This window comes from Triticum dicoccoides, chromosome 7A (assembly GCF_002162155.2).
Source record: "Triticum dicoccoides isolate Atlit2015 ecotype Zavitan chromosome 7A, WEW_v2.0, whole genome shotgun sequence".
NCBI classification, from domain to species: Eukaryota; Viridiplantae; Streptophyta; class Magnoliopsida; order Poales; family Poaceae; genus Triticum; species Triticum dicoccoides.
Genome location: NC_041392.1, coordinates 385,236,994 through 385,254,015, shown reverse-complemented (window position 1 = coordinate 385,254,015; position 17,022 = coordinate 385,236,994).

Sequence of the window (17,022 nt, the reverse complement as noted above, 5' to 3'; positions counted from 1 at the left end):
GCCTGCTATTGGGTAAGAACTGGGTACGAATTTGAGATTTGCTTGGCGGATTTGTGGCACCCACCACCACCTCTTGTTAGTAGTTTGTAGGATCATATTCTTGTGTGTTTCTATTGCTGCTAATCATGGCAGGATCTCAAGCCGACGAGACTGACTGGGAGAACATGACAAATAAGGAGTTGCATGATAAATTTCAGCAAATGATGAGTGGACAGGTGCAAGATGTGCTAAACTGATTTGAGGCCATGGAGAAGATAGATGGCATGGAGAAGACGTTCAAAACAAAGCTCGATAACAAGTTTAATGAATTGCTCGCGCGTCTTCCACCACCACCACCGGCTGCACCTAATGCACCTCTACAACAACAACAAAAACAACAACAACAACAACAACAACAACAACAACAATGTCGCCTTCCAAATCAAGTGGGGCGAGCACAACGCGTTCCCATTGACCCTGGGCAAAATTCTGGTGCCACTGTTGATGCTTCTGTAGCTCCTGCTGCTACTACAGAGGTGGAGGACCATTACAAGGATGCGGTTGATCAAAATCAGAACTACGTGCAACCACCAGCACCACCACCACCAGGTCGTCCTCAGGTATTTCATCGCAACGGTAGGGCTGCACGACCACCCGAGGTAGGAGATCATGACCTTTTTCCAAAACTGAAGTTGAATATTCCACCATTTTAGGGTAGATATGTTCCTGATATATATCTTACTTGGGAGTTAGAAACTGAACAACATTTTACATGTTTACAATATCCCGAGGAGAGATGTGTTCCTGCTGTTGTTTGTGCTTTCACTAGTTTTGCATGTGTTTGGTGGTCTAAACATTGTAGATTATATCCTATTCCAGCTACTTGGGCTGCTTTGAAACTGCTATGCGTACTCGTTGGGTTCCACCATACTATCAACGTGAATTAATTCAAAAATTGCAGCGTTTAAGACAAGGAAAAATTGTGTAGACAAATATTATCAGGAATTACAAACTGGCATGATTAGATGTGGTATTGTTGAGGAGAATGAAGCTATGCTTGCACGTTTTATGGGTGGATTAAATAGAGATTTAGACCATTCTAGAGTATAAGGAGTATAATAATATCACTCATTTATTCCATCTTGCTTGTAAAGCTGAACGTGAAGTGCAGGATCGACAGGCATGGCGCGAACTAACTATTCTGTAGGTCGATCTTCATCATGGACACCACGTGCATCCTCTACTTCCACTGCACCAACACCTACATTAGGTGCCACCTCCAGCTGTGATACAAGAAAGCAGGCACAACCACCACTATCTGCCAAGAGCACACCTGTCGGGCTTGCGCAGAGCTCTTCTTCTACCATGGCATCAACAGGGCACACAAGTGATATTATTTGTCGTTGTTGTAAGGGAAGAGGACATTTTGTGAGAGACTGCAAATCTCCGCATGTGATGATTGCTACTGAGGTTGGTGGGTATGAGTCCGCTAGTGACTATGATAAGGAGACTTTGGCTCTTATTACACATGAAGAACACGGTGGAGATGATTCTGATCATGAGACGCAATACATGGCTGCTGAAGATGCTGACAGGTATGAATGTTTAGTTGCTCAACGTGTTTTGAGTTTGTAGGTTACACAAGCTGAGCAAAATCAGAGGCATAATTTGTTCCGTACAAAGGGAGTTGTGAAGGAACGTTCTGTTTGTGTCATCATAGATGGAGGGAGCTGCAACAACTTGGCTAGCATGGAGATGGTGGAGAAGCTATCTCTCACCACAAGACCACATCCACATCCTTACTAAATCCAATGGTTCAACAACAGCGGCAAGGTTAAGGTAACACGTACTATTCGTGTGCATTTTAGTATCTCTACATATGCTGATTATGTTGACTGTGATGTGGTACCCATGCAAGCATGTTCCTTATTACTTAGTAGACCATGGAAATTTGATAAAAATTCTGTACACCATGGTAGAAATAATCAGTATACTCTTGTTCATAAGGATAGCCATATTACTTTGCTTCCTATGACTCCTGAATCCATTTTGAAAGATGATATTAATAGAGCTAATAAAGCAAAACAGGAGAAAAATAAGAGTGAAAATCAGATTGTGGCAAAAGAATTTGAGAAACGAATGGAACCTAATAATAAACCATCTAGTGTTGCCTCTGAAATTAAATTGAAAAGTGCATGTTTACTTGCCACAAAATCTGATATTGATGAGCTAGATTTCTGCAAATCTACTTGCTATGCTTTTGTGAGCAAAGAGGCATTATTTTCATTCAAGGACGTGCCTTCCTCTTTGCCCCCTACTATCACTAACATTTTGTAGGAGTTCGCCGACGTCTTCCCACAAGACGTGCCATCAGGATTACCACCTATTCGAGGGATTGAGCATCAAATTGACTTAATTCCCGGTGCATCGCTACCCAACCGTGTGAAGGAAATATGCATTAGAGGCAATAATAAAGTTATTATTTATTTCCTTATATCATGATAAATGTTTATTATTCATGCTAGAATTGTATTAACCGAAAACATAATACATGTGTGAATACATAGACAAACAGAGTGTCACTAGTATGCCTCTACTTGACTAGCTCGTTAATCAAAGATGGTTATATTTCCTAACCATGGACAAAGAGTTGTTCTTTTATTAATGGGATCACATCATTAGGTGAATGATCTGATTGACATGACCCATTCCATTAGCTTAGCACCCGATCGTTTAGTATGTTGCTATTGCTTTCTTCATGACTTATACATGTTCCTATGACTATGAGATTATGCAACTCCCGTTTGCCGGAGGAGCACTTTGTGTGCTACCAAACATCACAACGTAACTGGGTGATTATAAAGGTGCTCTACAGGTGTCTCCAAAGGTACATGTTGGGTTGGTGTATTTCGAGATTAGGATTTGTCACTCCGATTGTCGGAGAGGTATCTCTGGGCCCTCTCGGCAATGCACATCACATAAGCCTTGCAAGCATTGCAACTAATGAGTTAGTTGTGAGATGATGTATTACGGAACGAGTAAATAGACTTGCCGGTAACGATATTGAACTAGGTATTGAGATACCGACGATCGAATCTCAGGCAAGTAACATACCGATGACAAAGGGAACAACATATGTTGTTATGCGGTCTGACCGATAAAAGATCTTCGTAGAATATGTAGGAGCCAATATGAGCATCCAGGTTCCGCTATTGGTTATTGACCGAAGACGTGTCTCGGTCATGTCTACATTGTTCTCGAACCCGTAGGGTCCGCACGCTTAAGGTTTCGATGACAGTTTTATTATGAGTTTATGCATTTTGATGTACCAAAGTTTGTTTGGAGTCCTGGATGTGATCACAGACATGACGAGGAGTCTCTAAATGGTCGAGAAATAAAGATTGATATATTGGAAGCCTATATTTGGATATCGGAAGTGTTCCGGGTGAAATCGGGATTTTACCAGAGTATTGGGAGGTTACCGGAACCCCCGGAAGGTATATGGGCCTTAGTGGGCTTTAGTGAAAGAGAGGAGAGGTGGCCAGGGCTGGGCCGCGCGCCCCTCCCCCCTAGTCCGAATAGGATAAGGAGAGGCGGGCGGCGCCCCCTTCCTATTCTCTCTCCTCTTTCCCCCTCCCGAATCCTATTCCAACTAGGAAAGGGGGGGAATCCTACTCCCGGTGGGAGTAGGACTCCTCCTGGCGCGCCCTCCTCATGGCCGGCCGCACCCCCCATTTGATCCTTTATATACGGGGGCAAGGGGCACCCCTAGACACACAAGTTGATCCACGTGATCATATTCTTAACCGTGTGCGGTGCCCCCTTCCACCATAGTCCTCGATAATATTGTAGTGGTGCTTAGGCGAAGCCCTGCGACGGTAGTACATCAAGATCGTCACCACGCCGTCGTGCTGACGGAACTCTTCCCCGACACTTTGCTGGATCGGAGTCCGGGGATCGTCATCGAGCTGAACGTGTGCTAGAACTCGGAGGTGCCGTAGTTTCGGTGCTTGATCGGTCGGGCCGTGAAGACGTACGACTACATCAACCGCGTTGTGCTAACGCTTCCGCTGTCAATCTACAAGGGTACGTAGATCACACTCTCCCCTCTCGTTGCTATGCATCACCATGATCTTGCGTGTGCGTAGGAATTTGTTTTGAAATTACTACGTTCCCCAACAGTGGCATCCGAGCCTAGGTTTTATGTGTTGATGTTATATGCACGAGTAGAACACAAGTGAGTTGTGGGCGATATAAGTCATACTGCTTACCAGCATGTCATACTTTGGTTCGGCTGTATTGTTGGACGAAGCGGCCCGGACCGACATTACGCGTACGCTTACGCGAGACCGGTTCTCCCGACGTCCTTTGCACAAAGGTGGCTAGCGGGTGACAGTTTCTCCAACTTTAGTTGAACCGAGTGTGGCTATGCCCGGTCCTTGCGAAGGTTAAAACAACACCAACTTGACAAACTATCGTTGTGGTTTTGATGCGTAGGTAAGATTGGTTCTTGCTTAAGCCCGTAGCAGCCACGTAAAACTTGCAACAACAAAGTAGAGGACGTCTAACTTGTTTTTGCAGGGCATGTTGTGATGTGATATGGTCAAGACATGATGCTAAATTTTATTGTATGAGATGATCATGTTTTGTAACTGAGTTATCGGCAACTGGCAGGAGCCATATGGTTGTCGCTTTATTGTATGCAATGTAATCGCGCTGTAATGCTTTACTTTATCACTAAGCGGTAGCGATAGTCGTGGAATCATAAGATTGGCGAGACGACAATGATGCTACGATGGAGATCAAGGTGTCGCGCCGGTGACGATGGTAATCACGACGGTGCTTCGAAGATGGAGATCACAAGCACAAGATGATGATGGCCATATCATATCACTTATATTGATTGCATGTGATGTTTATCTTTTATGCATCTTATCTTGCTTTGATTGACGGTAGCATTATAAGATGATCTCTCACTAATTATCAAGAAGTGTTCTCCCTGAGTATGCACCGTTGCGACAGTTCTTCGTGCTGAGACACCACGTGATGATCGGGTGTGATAGGCTCTACGTTCATATACAACAGGTGCAAAACAGTTGCACACGCGGAATACTCAGGTTATACTTGACGAGCCAAGCATATACATATATGGCCTCGGAACACGGAGACCAAAAGGTCGAGCGTGAATCATATAGTAGATATGATCAACATAGTGATGTTCACCAATGAAACTACTCCATCTCACGTGATGATCGGACATGATTTAGTTGATTTGGATCACGTAATCACTTAGAGGATTAGAGGGATGTCTATCTAAGTGGGACTTCTTTAAGTAATATGATTAATTGAACCTAAATTTATCATGAACTTAGTACCTGATAGTATCTTGCTTATTTATGTTTGATTGTAGATAGATGGCCCGTGTTGTTGTTCCGTTGAATTTTAATGCGTTCCTTGAGAAAGCAAAGTTGAAAGATGATGGTAGCAATTACACGGACTGGGTCTGTAACTTGAGGATTATCCTCATTGCTGCACAGAAGAATTACGTCCTGGAAGCACCGCTGGGTGCCAGGCCTGCTACTGGAGCAACACCAGATGTTATGAACGTCTGGCAGAGCAAAGCTGATGACTACTCGATAGTTCAGTGTGCCATGCTTTACGGCTTAGAATCGGGACTTCAACGACGTTTTGAACGTCATGGAGCATATGAGATGTTCCAGGAGTTGAAGTTAATATTTCAAGCAAATTCCCGGATTGAGAGATATGAAGTCTCCAATAAGTTCTATAGCTGCAAGATGGAGGAGAACAATTCTGTCAGTGAGCATATACTCAAAATGTCTGGGTATAATAATCACTTGATTCAATTGGGAGTTAATCTTCCAAATGATTGCGTCATTGACAGAATTCTCCAATCACTGCCACCAAGCTACAAGAGCTTCGTGATGAACTATAATATGCAAGGGATGAATAAGACTATTCCCGAGCTCTTCGCAATGTTGAAAGCTGCGGAGGTAGAAATCAAGAAGGAGCATCAAGTGTTGATGGTCAACAAGACCACTAGTTTCAAGAAAAAGGGCAAAGGGAAGAAGAAGGGGAACTTCAAAAAGAACAGCAAGCAAGTTGCTACTCAAGAGAAGAAACCCAAACCTGGACCTAAGCCTGAAACTGAGTGCTTCTACTGCAAGCAGACTGGTCACTGGAAGCGGAACTGCCCCAAGTATTTGGCGGATAAGAAGGATGGCAAGGTGAACAAAGGTATATGTGATATACATGTTATTGATGTGTACCTTACTAATGCTCGTAGTAGCACCTGGGTATTTGATATTGGTTCTGTTGCTAATATTTGCAACTCAAAACAGGGACTACGGATTAAGCGAAGATTGGCTAAGGACGAGGTGACGATGCGCGTGGGAAATGGTTCCAAAGTCGATGTGATCGCAGTCGGCATGCTACCTCTACATCTACCTTCGGGATTAGTATTAGACCTAAATAATTGTTATTTGGTGCCAGCGTTGAGCATGAACATTATATCTGGATCTTGTTTGATGCGAGACGGTTATTCATTTAAATCAGAGAATAATGGTTGTTCTATTTACATGAGTAATATCTTTTATGGTCATGCACCCTTAAAGAGTGGTCTATTCTTATTAAATCTCGATAGTAGTGACACACATATTCATAGTGTTGAAGCCAAAAGATGCAGAGTTGATAATGATAGTGCAACTTATTTGTGGCACTGCCATTTGGGTCATATCGGTATAAAGCGCATGAAGAAACTCCATACTGATGGGCTTTTGGAACCACTTGATTATGAATCACTTGGTACTTGCGAACCGTGCCTTATGGGTAAGATGACAAAAACACCGTTCTCCGGTACTATGGAGAGAGCAACAGATTTGTTGGAAATCATACATACAGATGTATGTGGTCCAATGAATGTTGAGGCTCGTGGCAGATATCGTTATTTTCTCACCTTCACAGATGACTTAAGCAGATATGGGTATATCTACTTAATGAAACACAAGTCTGAAATGTTTGAAAAGTTCAAAGAATTTCAGAGTGAAGTTGAAAATCATCGTAACAAGAAAATAAAATTCTTACGATATGATCGTGGAGGAGAATATTCGAGTTACGAGTTTGGTGTACATTTGAAACAATGTGGAATAGTTTCGCAACTCACGCCACCCGGAACACCACAGCGTAATGGTGTGTCTGAATGTCGTAATTGTACTTTACTAGATATGGTGCGATCTATGATGTCTCTTACTGATTTACTGCTACCGTTTTGGGGATATGCTCTAGAGACGGCCGCATTCACGTTAAATAGGGCACCATCAAAATCCATTGAGACGACGCCTTATGAACTATGGTTTTGCAAGAAACCAAAGTTGTCGTTTCTGAAAGTTTGAGGCTGCGATGCTTATGTGAAAAAGCTTCAACCTGATAAGCTCGAACCCAAATCAGAGAAATGTGTCTTCATAGGATATCCAAAGGAAACTATTGGATACACCTTCTATCACAGATCCGAAGGCAAGACTTTTGTTGCTAAATTCGGAAACTTTCTGGAGAAGGAGTTTCTCTCGAAAGAAGTGAGTGGGAGGAAAGTAGAACTTGACGAGGTAACTGTACCTACTCCCTTATTGGAAAGTAGTACATCACAGAAACCTGTTTCTGCGACACCTACACCAATTAGTGAGGAAGCTAATGATAATGATCATGAAACTTCAGAACAAGATACTACTGAACCTCGTAGATCAACTAGAGTGAGATCCGCGCCAGAGTGGTACAGTAATCCTATTCTGGAAGTCATGCTACTAGATCATGATGAACCTACAAACTATGAAGAAGCGATGGTGAGCCCAGATTCCACAAAATGGCTTGAAGCCATGAAATCTGAGATGGGATCCATGTATGAGAACAAAGTATGGACTTTGGTTGACTTGCCCAATGATCGGCAAGCAATTGAGAATAAATGGATCTTCAAGAAGAAGACTGACGCTGACGGTAATATTACTGTCTACAAAGCTCGACTTGTCGCAAAAGGTTTTCGGCAAGTTCAAGGGATTGACTACGATGAGACCTTCTCACCCGTAGCGATGCTTAAGTCTGTCCGAATCATGTTAACAATTGCCGCATTTTATGATTATGAAATTTGGCAGATGGATGTCAAAACTGCATTCCTGAATGGATTTCTGGAAGAAGAGTTGTATATGATGCAACCAGAAGGTTTTGTTGACCCAAAGGGAGCTAACAAAGTGTGCAAGCTCCAGCGATCCATTTATGGACTGGTGCAAGCCTCTCGGAGTTTGAATAAACGCTTTGATAGTGTGATCAAAGCATTTGGTTTTATACAGACTTTTGGAGAAGCCTGTATTTATAAGAAAGTGAGTGGGAGCTATGTAGCATTTCTGATATTATATGTGGATGACATATTACTAATTGGAAATGATATAGAATTTCTGGATAGCATAAAGGGATACTTGAATAAGAGTTTTTCAATGAAAGACCTCGGTGAAGCTGCTTACATATTAGGCATTAAGATCTATAGAGATAGATCAAGACGCTTAATTGGACTTTCACAAAGCACATACCTTAACAAAGTTTTGAAGAAGTTCAAAATGGATCAAGCAAAGAAAGGGTTCTTGCATGTGTTACAAGGTGTGAAGTTGAGTAAGACTCAATGCCCGACCACTGCAAAAGATAGAGAGAAAATGAAAGATGTTCCCTATGCTTCAGCCAAAGGCTCTATCATGTATGCAATGCTGTGTACCAGACCTGATGTGTGCCTTGCTATAAGTCTAGTAGGGAGGTACCAAAGTAATCCAGGAGTGGATCACTGGACAGCGGTCAAGAACATCCTGAAATACCTGAAAAGGACTAAGGATATGTTTCTCGTTTATGGAGGTGACAAAGAGCTCATCGTAAATGGTTACGTTGATGCGAGCTTTGACACTGATCCGGGCGATTCTAAATCGCAAACCGGATACGTGTTTACATTAAACGGTGGAGCTGTCAGTTGGTGCAGTTCTAAACAAAGCGTCGTGGCGGGATCTATGTGTGAAGCGGAATACATAGCTTCTTCGGAAGCAGCAAATGAAGGAGTCTGGATGAAGGAGTTCATATCCGATCTAGGTGTCATACCTAGTGCATCGGGTCCAATGAAAATCTTTTGTGACAATACTGGTGCAATTGCCTTGGCAAAGGAATCCAGATTTCACAAGAGAACCAAGCACATCAAGAGACGCTTCAATTCCATCCGGGATCTAGTCCAGGTGGGAGATATAGAGATTTGCAAGATACATACGGATCTGAATGTAGCAGACCCGTTGACTAAGCCTCTTCCACGAGCAAAACATGATCAGCACCAAGGCTCCATGGGTGTTAGAATCATTACTATGTAATCTAGATTATTGACTCTAGTGCAAGTGGGAGACTGAAGGAAATATGCCCTAGAGGCAATAATAAAGTTGTTATTTATTTCCTTATATCATGATAAATGTTTATTATTCATGCTAGAATTGTATTAACCGGAAACATAATACATGTGTGAATACATAGACAAACAGAGTGTCACTAGTATGCCTCTACTTGACTAGCTCTTTAATCAAAGATGGTTATGTTTCCTAACCATGGACAAAGAGTTGTTATTTGATTTACGGGATCACATCATTAGGTGAATGATCTGATTGACATGACCCATTCCATTAGCTTAGCACCCGATCGTTTAGTATGTTGCTATTGCTTTCTTCATGACTTATACATGTTCCTATGACTATGAGATTATGCAACTCCCGTTTGCCGGAGGAGCATTTTGTGTGCTACCAATCATCACAACGTAACTGGGTGATTATAAAGGTGCTCTACAGGTGTCTCCAAAGGTACATGTTGGGTTGGCGTATTTCGAGATAAGGATTTGTCACTCCGATTGTCGGAGAGGTATCTCTGGGCCCTCTCGGTAATGCACATCACATAAGCCTTGCAAGCATTGCAACAGTTAGTTGTGAGATGATGTATTACAGAACGAGTAAAGAGACTTGCCGGTAACGAGACTGAACTAGGTATTGAGATACCGACGATCGAATCTCGGGCAAGTAACATACCGATGACAAAGGGAACAACGTACGTTGTTATGCGGTCTGACCGATAAAAGATCTTCATAGAATATGTAGGAGCCAATATGAGCATCCAGGTTCCGCTATTGGTTATTGACCGGAGACGTGTCTCGGTCATGTCTACATTGTTCTCGAACCCGTAGGGTCCGCACGCTTAAGGTTTCGATGACAGTTTTATTATGAGTTTATGCATTTTGATGTACCGAAGTTTGTTTGGAGTCCCAGATGTGATCACGGACATGACGAGGAGTCTCGAAATGGTCGCGACATAAAGATTGATATATTGGAAGCCTATATTTGGATATCGGAAGTGTTCCGGGTGAAATCGGGATTTTACCGGAGTACCGGGAGGTTACCGGAACGCCCCGGAAGGTATATGGAGCTTAGTAGGCTTTAGTGGAAGAGAGGAGAGGTGGCCAGGGCTGGGCCGCGCGCCCGTCCCCCCTAGTCCGAATAGGATAAGGAGAGGGGGGCGGCGCCCCCCTTCCTATTCTCTCTCCTCTTTCCCCCTTCCGAATCCTATTCCAACTAGGAAATGGGGGGAATCCTACTCCCGGTGGGAGTAGGACTCCTCCTGGCGCGCCCTCCTCATGGCCGGCCGCACCCCCCCTTTGATCCTTTATATACGGGGGCAAGGGGCACCCCTAGACACACAACTTGATCCACGTGATCATATTCTTAACCGTGTGCGGTGCCCCCTTCCACCATAGTCCTCGATAATATTGTAGTGGTGCTTAGGCGAAGCACTGCGACGGTAGTACATCAAGATCGTCACCACGTCGTCGTGCTGACGGAACTCTTCCCCGACACTTTGCTGGATTGGAGTCCGGGGATCGTCATCGAGCTGAACGTGTGCTAGAACTCGGAGGTGCCGTAGTTTCGGTGCTTGATCGGTCGGGCCGTGAAGACATACGACTACATCAACCGCGTTGTGCTAACGCTTCCGCTGTCGGTCTACAAGGGTACGTAGATCACATTCTCCCCTCTCGTTGCTATGCATCACCATGATCTTGCGTGTGCGTAGGAATTTTTTTTGAAATTACTACGTTCCCCAACACCGTGCACCATACTGTACCAATCTAGAGGAGACAAAGGAGATTATGCGTCAAGTACAAGAGCTGCTCGACAAAGGTTACATATGCCAATCTCTTAGTCCTTGTGCTGTTCCTATTATACTAGTGCCTAAAAAGGATGGTACGTCGCGTATGTGTGTTGATTGTAGAGGCATTAATAATATTACTATTCGTTATCGTCATCCTATTCCTAGGTTGGATGATATGCTTGATGAATTGAGTGGCTCTACAATATTCTCCAAAGTTGACTTGCGTAGTGGATACCATCAAATTCGTATGAAATTGGGAGATGAATGAAAAACATCATTTAAAACTAAGTTCGGATTATATGAGTGGTTAGTCATGCCTTTTGGGTTAACTAATGCATCTAGTACTTTCATGAGACTAATGAACAAAGTTTTATGTGCTTTCATTGGACGATTTGTGGTAGTCTATTTTGATGATATATTGATTTATAGAAAATCTTTGGAAGAACATTTGAAACATTTATGTGCTGTTTTTATTGCTCTACGAGATGCACATTTGTTTGGTAACCTTGGAAAGTGCACCTTTTGCACCGACCGAGTATCTTTTCTTGGCTATGTTGTTACTCCACAGGGAATTGAAGTTGATAAAGCCAAGATTGAAGGTATTGAGAGTTGGCCGCAGCCCAAAATGGTCACACAAGTGAGGAGTTTTCTTGGTCTCGCTGGATTCTATAGGCGTTTTGTGAGAGATTTCAGCACCATTGTTGCACCTCTCAATGAGCTTACAAAGAAGGATGTGCCTTTTGTTTAGGGTACCGCACAGGAAGAAGCCTTCACGGTATTGAAAGATAAGTTGACACATGCTCCTTTACTCCAACTTCCTGATTTTAATAAGACTTTTGAGCTTGAATGTGATGCTAGTGAATTGGATTGGGAGGTTTGTTATTACAAGATGGCAAACCTGTTGCATACTTTTCAGAAAAATTGAATGGGCCTAGTCTGAATTATTCTACTTATGATAAAGAATTATATGCTCTTGTTCGGACTTTAGAAACATGGCAACGTTATTTATGGCCCAAAAAATTTGTTATACATTCTGATGATGAATCTTTGAAACATATTAAAAGTCAAGCTAAACTGAATTGTAGACATGCTAAATGGGTTGAATTCATTGAGACTTTCCCTTATGTCATTAAACATAAGAAGGGTAAAGAAAATGTTATTGCTGATGCATTGTGTCGTTGCTATACCATGCTTTCAGAACTTGACTTCAAAATATTTGGTTTGGAGACCATCAAAAATCAATATGTGCATGATGCTGATTTTAAAGATGTAATGCAGAATTCTAAAGAAGGAAGAACGTGGAAAAAGTTCGTCATTAATGATTGATTTGTGTTTTGTGCTAACAAGCTATGCATTCCAGCTAGCTCCGTTCGTATTTTGTTGTTGCAGGAGGTGCATGAAGGAGGATTAATGAGACACTTTGGCGTGAAGAAGACAGAGGATATACTTGCTACACATTTCTTTTGGCCAAAGATGAGACATGATGTTGAGCGTTTTGTTGCTTGCTACACTACATGTCAAAAAGCTAAGTCACGACTAAACCCTCATGGTTTATATATGACTTTGCCTGTACCTGGTGTTCCTTGGGAGGATATATCTATGGACTTTGTTTTAGGTTTACCTCGAGCAAAGAAGGGGAGGGATAGCATATTTGTTGTCGTGGATAGGTTCTCAAAAATGGCACACTTTATACCATGTCATAAAAGCGATGATGTTGTTAATGTTGCTGATTTGTTCTTTCGTGAAATTATTCGCTTGCATGGTGTGCCAAATACTATTGTTTCAGATCGTGATACTAAATTTCTTAGCCACTTTTGGAGATGAAAATGGGCTAAGTTGGGGACTAAACTGCTTTTTAGTACTACTTGTCACCCCCAAACTGATGGACAACTGAAGTAGTCAATAGAACATTGTCTACTATGCTTAGGGCTGTTTTGAAGAATAATAAGAAAATGTGGAAAGAATGCTTGCCTCATATTGAATTTGCTTAAAATCGTTCATTGCATTCTACTACTAGGATGTGCCCTTTTGAAATTGTGTATGGTTTCCTACCTCGTGCACCTATTGATTTGTTTCCTCTTCCATCTTTGAAGAAGGTTAATTTTGATGCTAAAGAATGTGTTGAATTGATTTTAAAAATGCATGACTTAACTAAGGAAAACATTGAGCGTATGAATGCTAAATATAAACTTGCTAGAGATTAGGGTAGAAAACATGTTGTGTTTGCACCTGGAGATCTTGTTTGGTTACATTTGTGTAAGGATAGATTTCCTAATTTGCGCAAATCAAAGCTAATGCCATGTGCTGATGGTCCTTTTAAGGTGTTAGAGAAAATAAATGATAATGCATATAAACTTGAGCTGCCCGTAGATTTTGGGGTTAGTCCCACTTTTAACATTACAGATTTGAAGCCTTATTTGGGTGAGGAAGATGAGCTTCCGTCGAGGATGACTTCATTTCAAGAAGGGGATGATGATGAGGACATCAATACCATTCTTACACCCACAGCCCCTGTTGCTATACAAACTGGACCAATTACTAGAGCTTGCGCACGCCAATTAAATTATCAGGTACTTCCGTTTCTTAGTAATGATTCTAATGTTCATGAGAATATGATGATGCCTAAATTGGATACATTTGTTTTGCTTACAAATGAAGGGTCTGGCATGGATAAGAGGGATGAACACTGGAGCAAGACCAGTCATGGAGATGATGGCATGCGCAAGGGGATCAAGAACGGAGTTACAAGTGATGATTTCAGGAATTTGAAGCCACCATAAGGAGTGCATGAAGCCTTGGACGAAATATACAAGATGCCACTTCATAAATTTCTTCCAGAGGCTATTCTAGGTGCTACGTCACCTTATTATTGGGCCAGGCCCATGTATTTTCGAAATACTTTAGTATAGGCTGTTTTTAGAGTCTATATGTGTGGGGAAACAAGAGTTAGGGTTGGTTTCGGACCCCTCCTCCAAGGGCCACGAAATTCCCCCTCTTCCTCCATATATACAGCCCTTAGGTCGTCGTTTAGACTTTGGGTTTTGTTTAGATTAAAGTTCTCCATAGCTGCAACTTCACGTACTTCATTTGTGTTCAATGACCAGACAAAGGCGTCATAGAACCCCACCTTGATCAATAAAGCTTTCCGCTTATATTCGCAATATCCAGATTGCAATCTTAGTATCTTGCTTGTTCTTCGTTTGCTCGCAGGAAACAGACCCTCGTGGTCAGGTTGATCGTGCTCCGGCATGGTCAATAACTCTCGGAAGCTGGTTTAGCGATTGCTAAGGTGCGACGTCTCACACGTTCGTAGTCGGATCGTCAAGGTCGACTCCCACTAAAAACGATAGCCAGCATCTCATTGAATCATCGGGACAGCTTCGCCTCTATCAGACCTGAAGAAAAAATTGCATGTGTGCGATGGATAATGCCGACTGGTACTGTGTGTGCATGCATGCACAAGAGAAAGTTAGTGGTACAATTATAAAAGAGAAGAAGATTGTGTGGGTGTAAAAGACTAGGTGAGGTCATAATCAATGTAAAGTTGAATTCAAATATTTGAATAAGAGATCATGATGTTTGAAACCCATGCATGCATGAATATATCTGAGATATGCGTGGTGTGGTTTGAAACGAGCATGTTGTACTGTATACACATTGAACAAGGACAGACTGATTTGAATTTGAGATATCGATGGCAGACATCGTTTGGCCACATTACATCCGTGCATGGACACACTATTCTAATTGGAGATGATGGGTGGCTTTCGCATCACATATCTATATCTATACCCCTATATATATTATATTTCATATTTTTATATAGTGTGCAGATAACTTTAACTTTGAAAGATGGTCGGTGGATGAGGTCAATCCGATGGTGCAAAGATGGCAAATTTGAGCACTACTGGCCGTTGGATATCCTCTAGATTCCACCAGATTTTGCCACATGTACAATCAAGAAGACTCCATGGTTGAACTTAAGCATAATGCACAAACCTCAAAACTCAAGCACTTCTTCTTTGTTCTAGAATCTTCCGTATTAGAATTGCCCAAATGTTTTTCTACATGATTTGCCATTATTTGTTTTTACTTTGTGCCTTACAACGCACAATTCCATGAATCTTAAAATAGATTAGCTTTCTTATAAAAACTAGATGATTTTGAATGAAATGAACTATAAGAATTAAACGAACATCTACATCATGCATATATGACTCCAAGCTTACATGCTATAATGTGGTATTTATTCATAATTTGCAAATCTCATGCGTGCAATGCACGTGTAACTTAGTAGTCTAAATGGTGTTTGTGTGTGTGTTGTGCTTGTTGAACACATTTTACGTAGTATATCATACATGGTTTAGATTACGAACATCTAGCTAGAGCATACATGCACTATGATTTGAATTCAACATAAAATGGATACATATATTTGAATTTGAGATCGTATGTACGTGTAGTTTGTATTTATATAGGAATTTACTTCTCCTATATTCGTGTCATGTGTTGTGAAGATAATATTTAGATGGTTGTATAACTAACCCAAGTACAATCCCATTCAAACAGGGAAAATGTACTCAAATTTAGTCCATATGCTAGACAACACACATTGTTTTTGATTGTTGAGGGAAGTGCAAATTGTTTTGGTACTGTACACGTTATGTTTGTTGTCCTGATTTTTTTTATTTTTTTTGTTGTATTTGAATGCATTTCTAGTAATATAGTAAAACGGGACATGGCTCTCTCTAGTGATGAGGTGCGAATTGGCTTTTTTTGGGTACACGTTAAGCTTGTTCTCCCAAAATTTCAAGCCGCGCCTTGTTATGCCGAAATTTCAAGCTAGCGTCTCTGTCTATCGTGCTGCGAAACTCCCGCCTCTTCAACCCATGCCTTGTTACCCCGAAATATTTAAGTTATATCTTTGTATCGTTGTGCTCCGACAACTCCCTCCATCTCAACCCGCGTCTTGCTATTCCAAAATTACAACGCGCGCGAAAACTCCCACCTCCTGTGAAATCCTGACACACGAAATGCCCGTGATACCCCTGAACTGAAAGAACCGCCTAGCTCAAATCGGTGGGGGTGCTTTCGTAACTTACCCCACATTTCGGACAAGCGCATCCCTAAGCCATGGTTCCCCACTCCCATCCCATCCGCCCACCTATTCGTACACCGAGGCCGCGAAAACCCGCGAAGCCCCACACCCTCCTCCGCCTGCCACCTAGTTGGAGCCTCTTCCTCGACGACGTCGTCCATAGCAACTCCTCGACGTCCCTCATCCCCCGTACCGGATGAGGATCTGTCGTCGATCTCGTTGTCCTGCCGGTTCAGCCACCCCGTCCTCCACCTCCAAGGAGCTACCCTGACGTTGCCCTCATCTTTCGCACCACCTCCATTCCCACACCGATGTCTTCACCTGCACCACCGGAAGAGCATCATCATCTCCGTTTCCTCAGATGAAGTTGAGGCCTAATTGGCGCCACCAAAGAGGTTGTACACTAATCGCCACATTTTCTTCTTGATTCGATCTCACGGTGCTGTCGGCGCTCGGTCCCGAGCCGACACAGCGCGGCTCCATCCACGGCGCTATAGCCGGCCACTTCCTCCATGGCGTCGCTCCCTCGGCGGCGACGTCCACAGCAGTAGGAGCTGCTGCTGCTTTAGCTCTCGCTCGTGCTGCTTCTCTGCTCTTGCTCTCGGTCCCCTGCTTGGTCTGCTCTTGCTATTGCTCTTGCTCTCGCTCACACTGCTGCTCTCGCTCTTGCTCCTGCTCTTGCTTGCGATGCTACTCTGATTTAGCTACACTTTAGTCGACTGAATCGACTT